The 15,484-nt window shown below is 40.2% G+C and overlaps 1 protein-coding gene and 1 long non-coding RNA gene across 2 annotated transcripts in view; one reads left to right on the top strand and one right to left on the bottom strand.

The window, feature by feature from the left end:
* The window catches only part of KDR (kinase insert domain receptor), a 174,364-nt gene extending 161,528 nt beyond the window's left edge, over positions 1–12,836 (bottom strand). Inside the window, exon 1 of the mRNA XM_082464435.1 lies at positions 12,057–12,836. The gene's annotated coding sequence lies outside the window, so the exon portion shown is untranslated. The remainder of the gene's footprint in view (positions 1–12,056) is intronic.
* The window catches only part of LOC309662098, a 306,967-nt gene that overhangs the window by 30,192 nt on the left and 261,291 nt on the right, over positions 1–15,484 (top strand). The window lies entirely within an intron of this gene.

Here is a 15,484-nt window from a genome sequence, read left to right as displayed (position 1 = left end):
GGATCATACTCTAAGGCAGTATACATTTACTTTAGATATGTGATACACACATAAATCACATTAGTTATGTAACACAATCGTGTATGTGATATATATGATTAAGGTGGTCATGTTATGTCTGTCTCCCCTGATAGATTAGGAGCCCCTTAAGGGTAGGAATGCTGGCTTTTCACTGTCAGCCTCAGCTGGAGGTCTGCAACACAGCAAACTGTTAAATAAATGAGATCTTTTAAATCTATACAACTGGTCACAGGAGGATAGAAAATTCTGAACTGAAATCATCGAGTGAAAACATCATGAAGATGCAGGTTGAGGTAGACTTCTGTTAACATTTGAGCCAAAGTGGATAGAATTTAGGTAGCCTGCTATCTGGGGTAGGATGCTGTATTTATTAGTCTCTAATTGCGGCTGAAACCAAGGACCACAAACCTAGCGGATTAAAACAACACAAATTTATTACAGTTCTGAGGTCAGAAGTCTGAAATGAGCCTTCCAGGGCTAAAATCATTATTTTGGCAGAGTGCTGTTCTTTCTAGAGGCTCCAGGAAAGAATGTTTCCTTGCCTTTTCCATCTTCTTAAGTTCACCTGAGTTCCTTGGTTTGTGGTCCCTTCCTTCCTTCATCTTCAAAGTACATCCCTTGAACCTCTGCTTCTTTCATCACTTCTCCTTTTTCTGCCTTTGATCCTCTTGCTTCCCTCTTATAAGGACCATTGTGATGACACTGGGTACAGATGGATAATCCAGGATCATCTCCCCATCTTAAGAGCCTTAACTTAACCACAGCTGCAATGTCCCTTTTTTCATGTAAGTTAACATATTCACAGGTTCTGGGAATTGGGATGTGGACATATTCGGAGGTCCATTATTCTACCAACCACGAATGTTTCAGCAAAGGTCTAACGCAGTGGCCTTGAATCAGCGGCATCAGCATCACCTGGTAATTTGTTAGAAATGCAAATTCTCAGCCCTCATCCCAGACCTACTGAATCAGAAACTCTGGTGAGGCCCAGCAATCTGGCTGGAGCAAGCCCTCCAGGTGATTCTGATGCACACTAAACCACTTTGAGAGACACTGTCAGAGCGTCTGGGGAAAGGCAAAGCAGGTGCAGAGGTCTTGTGAGTAGACAGACTTCACGGGGACAGAGGATTCCTAGAGCATAAGAACATGGATGGACTCAGCATGGAGAACCTGGAATCTCAGGCAAAGGGTCACATACAGGTAAATTTCTGTCTCCAAATATGAATTTGGTGGCCTTCCGACACATTTCACAAAAAAGAAATAATGAACCTAACTGAAAATCCTCATTCATTTCATGAGGCATAAAATTAATCTGTTCCAATTCATAAACTTAACAGACTGACCTAGAAAAATAATTTTTTTTACTTTTAAAAAGGTAAATCAAGGGACTTCCCTGGCGGTCCAGTGGTTAGGATTCCGCACTTCCACTGCAGGGGGGGTGGGTGCGGGTTCAATCCCTGGTCAGGGAACTAAGATCCCACATGCAGCACGGCCAAAAAAATGTGTTTTAATTAAAAATAAAATAAAATAAAATGTAAATCAGAAGTTTATTCTAAGAATTTCCAGATTAAAGACGTAATTTCTTACATATCCAAAATGAATAAAATACAGAAATATTCAAAGGATTAGTTAATAATATCTTCATTCCAGAACGTCTCCCTCAAATTAGCTGTAATTCATCAGCAATTTTACCATTTTCATTTTTTCCTCTAACAGCAGAGTGAGGAATTCTTAACAACAGTGTTATCTCTAGAAGGCTGGGCCCTCCGAAGAATCCGCAGGTGACTTCCCAGGAGGGGTGATTAGGAGCAGAGGACAATCGCCTTTCCAAAGGCAGAGAACCGGGGCCATTTCGAACTGTGATCTCCCAGAGGCAAACAGGAAACAGGAAGCTCTCTGTCAGCCATTCTTACCCTGCCCCAGAGCAGGAAAAGCAGCGGCAGGGGCCGTATCAGTTACTTTGACCCAGCCCAGGAAACAAGATGGCTTATTCATCTGCAGACCTGGGCTGCTAGGTAGAGCGCAGACGGCACCTGCAATCCACTGCAACTCTCCCGGACAGCCAGATAACACCCACTCAGTTTTAATACTGAGGAAATGAAAAAAGGAAATGTATACTCAAAACACATTTATTAGGCTTTAAACAAAAGGGAAGAGAGTTTTGTCAACTGGCAGTAAACGAGCAGAAGATAAGCTATACACCTTCCATCTGCAGAAGTCTTTTGCTGGGCCCCAAACTCCTCTGGGTGAACATCACCCTAAATCAACATAGCTCTCAACTATAAGAACTCAAAATGAGCAGAAACAGTAAGATGAGTTACAATGCCTCCTAGCAAATGTAACAATAATGAGAGAAGCTATCCATGCTTCCACATATATAGTGCTGTACCTAGCCTTCTGGACTTGGTATAGTAGTGCACCCACAGCTTAAAAAAGTAGTGTTAGCATTTCTTCACAAGATTTAACAATACTCCAGAATAAACCTCAGTTTAGAAATAGAAGAGAGTTAAGTGCTGAATGTGCCAAAATATACCGATATAGAAGTATCATCATGATTAAACATTTTCAAACGAAAAGGATCTACATAAGATCTACATCACACAGGCATAGTATAAGTGATCCATGCTTTGAGATCTATTTGTAGAAGAAAAAAGGAGCAAAGTTCAAGTCATATAGCAGGTGCTGTTAATTAAGTCAAATGCTGGTTCTGACTGGGGCCAAGTCAAACCAACTGTTCATATGATTTAAGATATTTCCAAATGTGTTTTTTCTCCAACCTTCTCCATTAGCAATGGCATCAGCAACCCAGGCACCCAAAGGAGAACACACTGAGCCATTCTTGTCTTTACCCTCTCCTTTACCATCTCCTTCACGCTCTTCATGCACACACGCAGTTTTAGTCACTTGAGACCCTATCTCATACTTCCTCTGAAATGCCCTCACCTCTGCCTCCCTCCATTCCCAGTGCCCTACTTTTGGCCCCAATCACCTTTTCTCTCTGGACTACGAACGCTGCCTCTTGACTCACGTCCGAATCCTTGAAACCTTGACCAGAAGGGGCAAACCCCCTCAACACAACAGGCCAAATGTCCCTCACGTGTGCATCTCATTCTCCCAGGAAAAATCAATGGTTCCCTCATCAATGTTTCCATACCACTCTCTTTTGGTTTTAACATAATCATTGTATAAAATTATTTTATTGAGATTTAACTTACATACAGCAAAGGGCACAAATCTTAAGGGTACTGCTTGATTAATTTTTACATATGTGTACAACCTGTAGCCACCACCCAGATCAAGATATCAAACATTCCAGCAGCTCCTCAAAGTTCTCTTGTACCCCCTCCCAGTCAATACTTTGCCACCCGAAGGTAACCACTATTCTAACATCTGTCACACTAGATTAATCTGCCTGTCTGTAAGTGGTATATAAATGGAATCACACAGTATGCACGCTTCTATGTGGTATTCTATTTTATGAACGTGCCACATTTTATTTATCCATTCTGTGAATGGATATTTGGGGTGTTTCAATTTGGGGGCTGTTATAATTAAAGCTGTCATGAAAATTATTGTACATATCTTTTTTGTGGACTTATGCACTACTTCTGTTGGGTATATACTCGGAAGTAGAATTGCTAGGTCATACCAATATATCCATATGTGTGTGTGTGTGTGTGTGTGTGTGTGTGTGTGTGTGTGTGTGTTTTACTTGAGCATGCACTGGTAAACAGTTTTCCAAAGTGTTTGTACTTAAAACTTTCTACATCTCTGAATTATTCCAATAGTCACACTATCTTATGGTTAGTTCTTTATGTGTCTATTCTCCAGTTATCTTGGGCTCCTTGAACATAGGCTCCAACATGTTCAATATATAGCTTATAGTTATAATTAAATATTTATATTACATACAATAAAAAATTAAATGCATTCATACAGCATGGTGGGGGAGGAGGGCTTAGGAATCTTATGTTTACCTCCCTTCTGGACCCAGCACAGGAGTGACACATGCCTATCCTAGCGCTGTCAACACCTCAGTCACCCAAAGCAAGGTGGAATATTCAAATCAGTTCCCAACATCCCCCAGTCTCCACAGAGTTGCCCAAAAGCCCACTTGCATCTATCTGCCTGGTATTACTGGGTTTTAAACATGCTGATATGTATTTTGTCCATGATTAAACTGCTGGAAAATTTAACAGGCTAGAAAACCTCCAGTGTTCAACTCTCTTTTTCCCTGTAACTTTGTGCAGATTCATTCTGAAATATGCTAAGGAAACCGTACTCATTAACTATCCATCCTGCTTTTAAGGTGGAATTAATTAGTGCTGAAGTCCTCCACCTCAACCCAGAGATAGAAAAGGCCTCCCAGAGAAACACCCCCAAAAGGTGCACATCCCTTGATCTGTTTGCGCAGATGGCGGGTATTAGTTACACAAACACATGGAGAGAAGATAGGATTACGGTAGGAAGTCCTCCAGCTCTCCCTGAAAGTGAATTTCTTGTCCTTCCTGTTTTTGCTTCTGAGTCTCAAATTTTTCACTGCTCTTATATCTCTGTGAGTGTCATGGCAGGAACCACTTTCTACTCCTTCTCACAGGGACTATTTTCTGCATTTTGATGTCACTTTTAACAAAACATTGGTTCCAGACAGTTTCAGCAACCACATCCAAAAGAAGCCCTCTGCAAACCTGAAACTGTAACCCTCCCCGAGCTAGAAGTAAAACAAAACTCCTAAAGATAAAGCTTCATAAAACTATGCAAAATGGAAGATATATGTTGCTATTATTTTCCTTCACCTCAAGAAGTAAAATTAAAATGTTCTTTTGACTTTAAATAAGGATTTTCTCTTTTTTAAGCATTATTTAAACGCTATTTATTTATTTATTTAGGCTGTGCCAGGTCTTAGCTGCAGCATGCGGGCTTCTTAGTTACGGCATGCATGCAGGATCTAGTTCTCCCACCAGGGATGGAACCCGGGCCCCCTGCATCGGGAGCGAGGAGTCTTACCCAATGGATGACCAGGGAAGTTCCAGGGTTTTTTTTTTAATTGAGAGAAACTCGGTGTGTCTGAGTTAGTCGCTTATTGCTATCCTATTCAATAGGAGAGGTTTCATGGGAAAAATTCTGATCTGGCAGCAGGCAGACATTCTATGCAATAGAGGCACCTCATTCGTCTATCTTAAGAGATGCTTCTAAAATGAGTCCAACAAATAAGTATTTCTGAACACCCTAAGGCTTTTCACCAGGCTTCACCTCTCGCTGCCCCCTTTCAAAATCACAGTAAAATGACAGCTACTAGAATTCACTGAAACCTGGCAAACACTGTTATTTACCCTGGGCCAGGGGTCAAGTTACCATGGGCAGAGCAGGATGCACAGTGTAATAATCTGGCTACTTCTTTAGGAAAACCTCAGGCAGTTTAAATAAAGTTATTTGTCCTGTGACATTTTTGTAGGTTTTACAAATGTCCCACCCACTCCCCCTTGACAAGTCGTTATGCCACTTACCCCTCAGGACTCCCAATAGAGATGGCATATAATCTCCAACTTCTTTTATAACGCCTTTTTATTTAAATATCAAAAAATAGTGGCAAAGGAAATACAGATATTGAGGTGCTTTAATTATCATTTAAAACAAGATATGTAATTCATAGTTGTCTGAATGTTTCCTACAAATTCCAACCCAAGGAACCTTCCCCTCTTTAACCTCTTTTACCTTAGATATCACTTCCTTCACCTCTTACTTTTGCACCTACCTCTATCTTTTCCTCTCCCTCCTTCCCCCCAACATACACACACACACACACACACATGCACACGCACACACATACACACACCCACACATGCACACACACGCGCGTGCGCACACACACACACACGCTTTCCTGCTTTGGAATGCTTGTCCCCACATTGCCAGGACACCACATCTAACTGATGTTGATCTGAACAACCTCAGGATATATAACTATTCAACCCAACATGTTGGTCTCTTGTGAGTACCACCCTGAACCAAGCAAGTACCCCCTTTACATATCCCTTCTAGGTCCAAGATACAAGGAGACAGCAGAGTTCACACTGTCATCCAATGACTCAGCCATGGAATAATTACAATTCTACCAGGCACCATATTTTTAAAAATAAATTTGACATAGAAATGTTAAAAACAATAGCAGCATTAAGTCTAGTAATGATGATTATAATAAATTACACATAATCCTACACCACTAATACAAATTTTACTTTGCATATTTAATTTTACAAAATTGAATATACTGCATGTGCACGTTAATTTTACATTCGTCTTTTTCCACTTAACATCATGCTAAACATTTTCGTATGTTTCCACAATCTTCACATTTCATTTTTATAATGGCTGCGCAGTATTTTTACCTAAAATTCACCTAATTTTGTCACCAGTAATGTCAACCGGATACCTTATCTATTCTAAGACTATACCACTAAGTTGCTTAACTTGATATACAATAAAAATAAATATATCAAAATATTAATAAATTGTCACTCTAGGGGATGAGACACTGGGTAATTTTTCTTCTTTCTGCTTTTGTACTTCCTAAATTTTCTGTAACGAACATGTATCTTTTTATTTTAAGACTTTATTTAATAATAATAACTACCACTTACCAAGTGTTTACTATATAGCAGGCACTCTTCTAAATCCTTTATACAATATTCCACCTTCCAACATTTAATCCTTATAACTACCCTAAAAAATAAATACTATTACTATCCTCATTTTATAGATGAGGAAACTGAGGGACAGAACAATTAAGGAAGTTACACAAAGTTACAGAGCCAATAAGTAGAGTAGCGAGGATTTTAACTCAGGCAGTGCAACTCAGAGTCTACGCTCTTGACCTATATGCTATACTTAAAAAATAAAAAAAAAATAGAGTGTGCTTTCTAAATATATTTAAGGTGTAACCATCTTAAAATAGTCCACTGGCTGGCTTCATGTTGCAATGGGACTTCGTTATGCTTTTGGTATTTTGAGATTGCTACGCGCCCAGTGTAGCACCATCTGTTATCACCACCACCACCACCATCATCATCGTCATCATCACCACTATCAATCGTAATACCACCATCACTTAAAACCCTTTATTGGGCTTCCCTGGTGGCGCAGTGGTTAAGAATCTGCCTGCCAATGCAGGGGACACGGGTTCAAGCCCTGGTCCAGGAAGATCCCACATGCCACAGAGCAACTAAGCCTGTGCGCCACAACTACTGAGCCTGTGCTCTAGAGCCCACAAGCCACAACTACTGAACCCACGTTCCACAGCTACTGAAGCCTGTGTGCCTAGAGCCTGTGCTCCACAACAAGAGAAGCCACCGCAATGAGAAGCCTGTGCACCTCAACAAAGAGTAGCCCCTGCTCACTTCAACTAGAGAAAGCCCGCGCATAGCAACGAAGACCCAACACAGCCAAAAATAAATAAATTAAATAAATAAATTTTAAAAAAAAACCCTTTATTAAGGTTTTAGCATGTGCAGAACGCTGTACCAGGCACTTGGGGAAATACAAAGTATGTAAAATACATGTTCTTTACTCTTGAGAATACCAGAGCTAGTCTGAGAACAGCTTCAAAATGAAAAGGCAGTAAGTAAGTATCCATGAAATATGAACTGAAAATTTACATAAATATCTGGAAATTATAGGCAAAAAATAAAAACTTTTTCTACCTAAAATACAAAAATAATTGAAGATAATGCAAAATGAAGGGCTTTTATTTATTTAGGATAATAGCTTCAGATCTCCTTTCCACCTTACATATATAAAGTTTTACAAAGGAAAAAAAATGAAGATCAAAGTAAGCTGCCTAAAAATATACAAATCAATTTTCACTGCAAAGTAAAGGAGGTGTTACAGTGGAGGATTACTGGACTGAATGTCAATATTATGACATAGTATGAGTGTGTTTCGTGTTTGGTAATTGCAATCATTGTTGCTTTTGTTGTGGTCATCCATTTACAATGCTTGGTGTCAGTTTATTTATCTCTTGTAAAAATGAAATACAGTGTGTGTGTGTGTGTGTGAAAATAAAATGCAAAAAAAAAAAAAAAAAAGTAAGCTGCCTATACTGTACCATTCTTTATGATATTTTCATCCTGGATCACAATATTGCCTAGTTCTATGTCAAAAATAACTATTTTCATATGTAATATGTAATTGTGTACAACAAGCTTAATGAAATAAGATTCTGACCCTTTATCTTCCAAAATATTCTAAATACCATTAGCAAAAGGAAGTTTCTAGTTCTAATCAGTAGGTTGCAAGTCTAAAATTAAGTAATGGCTCTGCCAGTTTATTCAAATGAATGTGCTTGGCTCATATAACCTATCTTGCATTTTTGAAACCCACCTGATTTATTTGATATAATACGCTAAAAGTATACATATATTTTGAAGAATAAAAAGCTTCTACTTTGTACTAATTAATATTTTTAAAGATTTTATATATCTACATTTACCTTCAAAATAAATACTAAAGGGCTTCCCTGGTGGCGCAGCGGTTGAGAATCTGCCTGCCAATGCAGGGGACACGGGTTCGAGCCCTGGTCTGGGAAGATCCCACATGCCGCGGAGCAACTAGGCCCGTGAGCCACAACTACTGAGCCTGCGCGTCTGGAGCTTGTGCTCCGCAACAAGAGAGGCCGCGACGGTGAGAGACCCGCGCACCGCGATGAAGAGTGGCCCCCGCTTGCCGCAACTACAGAAAGCCCTCGCACAGAAACGAAGACCCAACACAGCCAAAAATAAATATAAATAAATAAAAATTTAAAAAAAAAGAAAATAAATAAATAAATAAATAAATAAATACTAAAGACAAACTAATTAAAATGAGGCTTAAGCTGCATGGCACAGGGAGATCAGCTAGGTGTTTTGCGACCACCTAGAGGGGTGGGATAAGGAGGGTGGGAGGGAGATGCAAGAGAGAGGGGATATGAGGATACACATATGCATGTGGCTGATTCACTTTCTTATACAGCAGAAACTAACACAACACCGTAAAGCAATTATACTCCAATAAAGATGTTAAAAAATTAATTAATTAATTAATTAATTAAAATGAGGCTTAGAAGATGGCCTTAGGAAACTATTTTAGCAGATAATAAAAATAATTTGTCTGTAGTATATAAATTGTATATAAAATGTTTTTCTGAAACACTTGAAGGTGCTTAATTATGATTTGTACTCTCAAGCACTTTAAATATCTTCATGGCATCTTGTTTAGACTATTAAATTATTTGGCAATCCTTTTTTTCATAGATACAAAAGTAAACTTCCATGAATTTGGAACCCATGGTGTCCAATTAATGAGAATGTCTTTAGATTAGAGTAAAATCCCAATCATATTAGACTTCTGCATCATTTCTCAACTCTGACTTTGTAGATATCCTTGACCCTGGTTCTAGTGAAACCTCCTTAAGTGGAGCATATTTATTTTACTTTTGTATCAGCTGAGTATTCCTTTTGATTTTTCCTGATAATTTTTTTTTGCTGTGACTTTAATCTCCACCAATCCATACAGCCAGCATCTCATTTATTCCATTTATAAATCCCAACAAAATAATGTCTTTCAGGTTTTATACATATTAAAATTTAGTGGTACCCTTAATTTAACAAGTTTCCTTTCTGTGAAAAACTGGAAGTTTTTCAAGAAATATCCAACCTCACATACTCACTTATTTTTTTAATAATTTTTAAACTTTAAAGGCTGGGGAATATGATTTCTCATATGGGAATAAAGCTAAAAAATAAAAAGAATAACGTCCTGGGTTCACAATTACCCCTTAGATAAAGTCTTAGTATTTCACTTAGTATTCAAAGTCCATAACTTGGCCCCTGATCTGCCTTCCTAGTCTTACCTTCCACTCCATCTCAAAACTATTCTCTTTGATACTTAAGTTCAAGCTATTATTCCAGGGTCCTCAACTGTAAAATGGGTTAATAATCTTTATTTCTGCTGGTTGTAGAATTTAATGTAAATTAAGCACAAACGTACCTAGCATGGAGGCTAGGACATGGTAATTGTTCAAAAAATGGGAGGAGGCATGGAAGTCACACAGAGTTGGGCCTAAATCTCAGAGAACTGCTCATGGTAACACTACTCTTTCTGAGCCTCAGTTTCCTCATCTGTAAAATATAATTATACTATTAGATAGGGTTCAACATAAAGCACTTGGCACAGAAGCTGGCACAGGCTGAACGTAGACACACATTATGAGTGAATAAATGAATGCTACTATCCTCCAAGGAAAGCAAGAGAAACAGACATAGACTTCCAGAGATTCCCTTTAAATCCCTTGAGATCAGTTCCCCTCTCCAAATCAGAGAACATGGGCCATTGGAAGGCAGAGGCAAAGCAACTTCATTGGAATTGCCTTCCAAAATTTATTCTAGAGATTGGCTTTGCTCAGAACAGCTGATCTGAAATCTGGCTGCCTGTGAGTACTGAGTTTTGGCACAGTTAAAAATGAACAGTGAGATACCTTGCTCAAAGTTGGCCTAGACAATTACATGAAACAATAATCAGACAGATTAATCCATTTATAAAGTTTACAAGGGCAATTCTTATCCCTATCAGACCTTTTACCCTTGGTCACCTCTCCATGGAGAAGGAGAAATGACAAAGCGAAATAAAGTAAAAGGTACCTCCTTGTTTTTTGAAATAAATAAGAAACATTAAATTTGCCAGTTTTTAAGTTTAGAATCAAAAGCTTAAGAGTTTATGTAATAAACACAATGTACTCTTAAAATGGAAACTTCATTTCTCTATCAGAGTCCCAAGAGACAGACATTTGGTATCAAGAAGCAGGGGAAAGGGTAAGCAGCTAGTCAACTGAGGGCGAAAAGAGAGGAAAAGACAGCATCCGAGGGGAGGAGAAAGAGGGACTGAAGGAGGAAAAAGGGAAAAAGAAATGACCATGGAAGAAATAATAAAGTCATCTAACAAAGAGGTGAAGTTCCGATGGTGAGGAATCAGATCCAACAGGGAAAGGAAAGAAAATGAAGTACCCAGGGCCCAGAACTCAGTACTTTCACATTTGTAATTATGACTCATATTTCAGATGAGGAAAGTAAACAGTGACTAAATCAACTTTACAGAGTGATTAGAACAAAAATTCAGCCAATTCTCTCACAACGTAAGAAAAAAGAAGGCAAGGAAAACAACCCACTACATTACGTCATTTGACCCTCACTCACGGTCTTTATCTCATCAGCACTATGTCAATGAGAAGGTTTTGTTTGAATCAAATACAGTTGTGGGAGAACATACCTCAGCTCTCCCGTGTGTTGGCAAAGACAAGATCATTCCTTGTTCATCTTTGTCCTCTTGAACAGCGGCTTGTACATAATAGCTACATCATGAAAGTTAGCTGAATTTAACTGAATAGATTATATATTACTAAAGAGTGTCCATATTCAGTTTTTTATAACAACAAACGAAGGCTTAAGGCTTTAGATGTGGCAAACTCTCATCTTCCAATCAAGGACCCCAGAAAATATCCTAACTCCTCTCCTGCCTCTGGCTTCCTGCCAGGAGTTGTTGATGCCATCAGAATGAATAAAGTTAACAGAATTCTTCTTATAAAAAATAGATGCAGGAAAACCATGCTCCTGGTGCATTTGATTATCTAAACCCTTAATTGCATGTAGTGTTTTATATCCTTGGTTATTTGCCTATGAGTCTATGTCTGGTTCTTCAAAATGAATTGTGGCTTTTTAAGTCTTTTTCCTCCCATGTATCCCCCAGGCAGACCGGCAAACTCTAGGGGTTCAATAAATGCTTCTGGATAGTAACAGTCTAACACAGAATTTAGAAAGGTCCTTCTTCTTTCTGTCTGCTTTTTTAAAAATTATATTATGACCCTCATTCTGCAAGTGTTTCTGGCAATCAACCTTTTTTAAACTAAAGGGAAGAATTGAGTAGATTAGGTTAATAAAATAGTCTCGAGTCCCTTTTGTTGTCCTTGTTTAGGCTCTTCTTATCTCTTGTTTGGATAAGCTCCTTACCTGGTTTCTCTGCCCTCGACTTCTTCCCTTCGACTCATCCTTTACATTGCTGCCAGGACAGTGTTTGTAAAACACAACTTAGTTCAGGTCTCTGTCCTCCTCAGAAAACTTTAACGGCTCTCTCTTACCTGCAGAATAAAAGTTCAGATGTCCTTGGTATAGTATTCAAGACCTTCCAAAGTTCAACACCAGCCTTCTTTTCCTACCTCAATACCTTAACTCTATCCATCTGCCCCATATTCCAAGCTCAACTGACCGTTAGCTGAATATGCTGCATTTTCAAGCCTCAGTATCACGTTCATTTCATTTCTTCAACCTAGACTGCCCTTCTCTATTCTTCATCTACCGAAGTCCAACTCGTCCTCTAAGACTCAAGTTAAGTTTCACCTCTCTGTAAGACCACCACAGAGATCCCCAAGTAGAATGAAGTATTCCTTTTCTGGGTTCCCACTGTATTATATGCCACTAATACATACTTATTTTCTATGTATTTCTATAATGGTTGGTTGTATAATGGTTGTCTTTGCTCCTACTCTAGAAGTTCCTTGAAAGCTGGCATCGGGAATTTATTATTTTCATGTGTTTCCTTCACAGTGGTGAGCCCAGGGTCTTGCACAGAGATTGATACGTGAAAATGAATGAACGAGTGAATGACATAATGTAGTCAGGGAACCATCAGCAGTTCCTCAAGCAATGGAGTGAGACACTGGAGGTTTCTGATGGAACATTCGCCTCAGCCCTTTCAGAGACGAGAGAGCAAATCGGTGAGCCCAACTGACAATACACGCTTTGCTCAAAAGGACGGAAAGGCGTCCCCCGGTGAAGATGATGGCTCATCCTCAGGGCTGGTCTCCTTCAATATTAAATGAAAGAAGGCTGTGCTCCCCTCCTTTTGCCTCCACCTTGTGCTGTGGTTGCCCTTGGCCCAATCTGCTCAGTGCCCAGCAAATGGGAGGTGCTTAGTAAACACCTGCCCCAGCTTCCGCCTGGGCCTGAAGCCCAGTTGGCAGTGAAGCTCAGACCAAGAGGTTCTGTGTTTTCCTCTGCAGGTCAGGATCCCAGTGCCAGGCACTGACACAGCTGCCACATACCAGAAGAAATGCTGGACAGAAATGAAGGGGTCAGGAAGGTGGTGGAGAGTGTGGAGAAGACCGGGACGGGGGGCAGCAGATAGCAAAAGCTAACGGAGATTCCTTGCTGAGGGTTGATGGGCTGTGGAACTTTCCACTTGGAGGCTGACTCCTATGCCTGGCTCCTGAGCACACTCCCTGTGGCCTCTGGTGACTCTTGGCAAGCCAAGGACTTGGATCCCAGCTTAAGTGAAGCCTTCCCTTGCTAGAACCAAATGTATTCGACACCACGTGGGAAATTAAGTTTGTTTTCAACCACTCACCATACCTTGTTGTTGTGAGCCTTGGTGAGCAAAAAGGGGGTTGAGGGTAAGGTTGGAGAAATGGGATGTCTTTAACTCTCTTACTGTGTCAATATAGTGTGGTGTTTTTAAGAGTATTTATTTTATTTATTTATTTATGGCTGTGTTGGGTCTTCGTTTCTGTGCGAGGGCTTTCTCTAGTTGTGGCAGGTGGGGGCCACTCTTCATCGCGGTGCGCGGGCCTCTCATTATCGCGGCCTCTCTTGTTGTGGAGCACAGGCTCCAGACATGCAGGCTTAGTAATTGTGGCTCACGGGCCTAGCTGCTCCGTGGCATGTGGGATCTTCCCAGACCAGGGCTCGAACCCGTGTCCCCTGCATTGGCAGGCAGATTCTCAACCACTGCGCCACCAGGGAAGCCCCAAGAGTATTTATTTTAGCAATCTTAAAATTGATGTGACTTAAGAGAGGATTTCCAACAGGACAGTGCCAAGCGAAATCATGATCATATTAAGATCAGGACAGTCCGGGGATTCACAACCATGTGGCACCATGGATAAGAAGCTTAGGCCCTCTGCGCAGTCAACCCAATCTGAGTGTAAAAGGGAAAGAGTAACTTCTGTTCTAGATTGTAGAATTTTGACTGTAAGTAATTAAATTTACAAGAAACAAACACCCTCTTAAACAGCCCCATGACTCCCTGATTATGGGGGAGCGGCCACTCCTGCTTCCTCCAAACAGACCTGGAAAATAGATCCTCATGAGGCAGCAGAAAGGAAGACGCTTAACAGAACTCATGATCAAAGTATCTAGCTGCCTGTTTGGGGAAGCTCTCCAGGCTGTGTTTACCAACTCCCTGCCTCCCTGCCTCCTAAACACAGAAGAAAAACAAAGTGGAATCCTGAAGTGCATTTCAGAAAACTCTGTGCAAATTTCAGGATTAAAATCAGGGACAATCAGAGCTATAGAAACAATCAAGTGCCCAGGTCAAGATGGATGCAGACACACAGGAGCAGGAAATGTGGGAGACAAGATCCGCCATGTAAGGGGAATAAAAAATAGGCTTAACTATTTTGACTGATATTTCCCCAAAACCTTTGGGAGCTATAGTTATATATTTAGATGAGTGTTTTCCCTCTCATTAAGCAAGACAAGTCATCTATAAAAATAACCACAGGAGGCAACAGGGGGAGGTAAGTTCTCTAAGATTTATATGTAATTTGTGTTTGATGCACAAAGGGAGAGACTTTCCTAGCTGGGGGAGTGAAGATGACTTCGTGGCAGGGGTAAGGGGGCACATGGACTGTATCTTCAATGATTTTGACAAGCAGAGGTGAGGAAGGGCATTCAAGGAGAAGAGAATGTGAATAAAGAGCATAGGGACAGTTCAGATTGGTTGATGGGTAAGGTTTGTGATTGATGAGAGTAATGCAGAATGAGAATGGAAAGGCGAGCTGGGACCAAATCATGAAAGGCTTTTAGCACAATAAGCCTTGAGCGCAAGAAGCTTGGGCTGTACTCAGGAAGCAATATGGAGCCATTGAAGGTTCATGAGCAGTAAAGCCATGAAAGCTATGAGTTTTTGATTGGTTGATTATTTGCTTATTTTCCAGGTGAGAAGGCAGGGGATAGATTGGACCAGGGAGGAGAAGGAGGCAGGAAGACCATTTGGGAGACTATTGCAATAATCTGGTGAAAGGGGATGATGGTTTGAACTAGAGAAATAGAAGCATCTGATGACGCTACTGACACTGATGGTCTGGAATAAGCAAAGAGACCTTTAAAGTGATTAAAACAAGCAGAACTGTCAGTATGAGCATCTCAGTGGGACGCAAAATGTTTTTGCAGTTCATGGAACTAAAAGACAAAGTCCACAGTGATTGGTTTTCTGAAAGGTTAACATGGCTATTCATGGGACAGCCAAATACCCACTCTCTATTGGGAAAACAGGCATTCTGGAAGCCACAGGCTTACAGGAGCATCTTTGAACGTAAAACACAATAAATGTATTAAGAAACAGATGGTTAAATAAAGAACTGTCCTAGAATTCACAAAAG

The sequence above is a fragment of the Balaenoptera physalus genome (genome assembly GCF_965194825.1).
Source record: "Balaenoptera physalus genome assembly, chromosome: 5".
NCBI lineage: Eukaryota > Metazoa > Chordata > Mammalia > Artiodactyla > Balaenopteridae > Balaenoptera > Balaenoptera physalus.
Note: the sequence above shows the minus strand (reverse complement) of the source record. Positions and strands in the feature narration are given on the sequence as shown.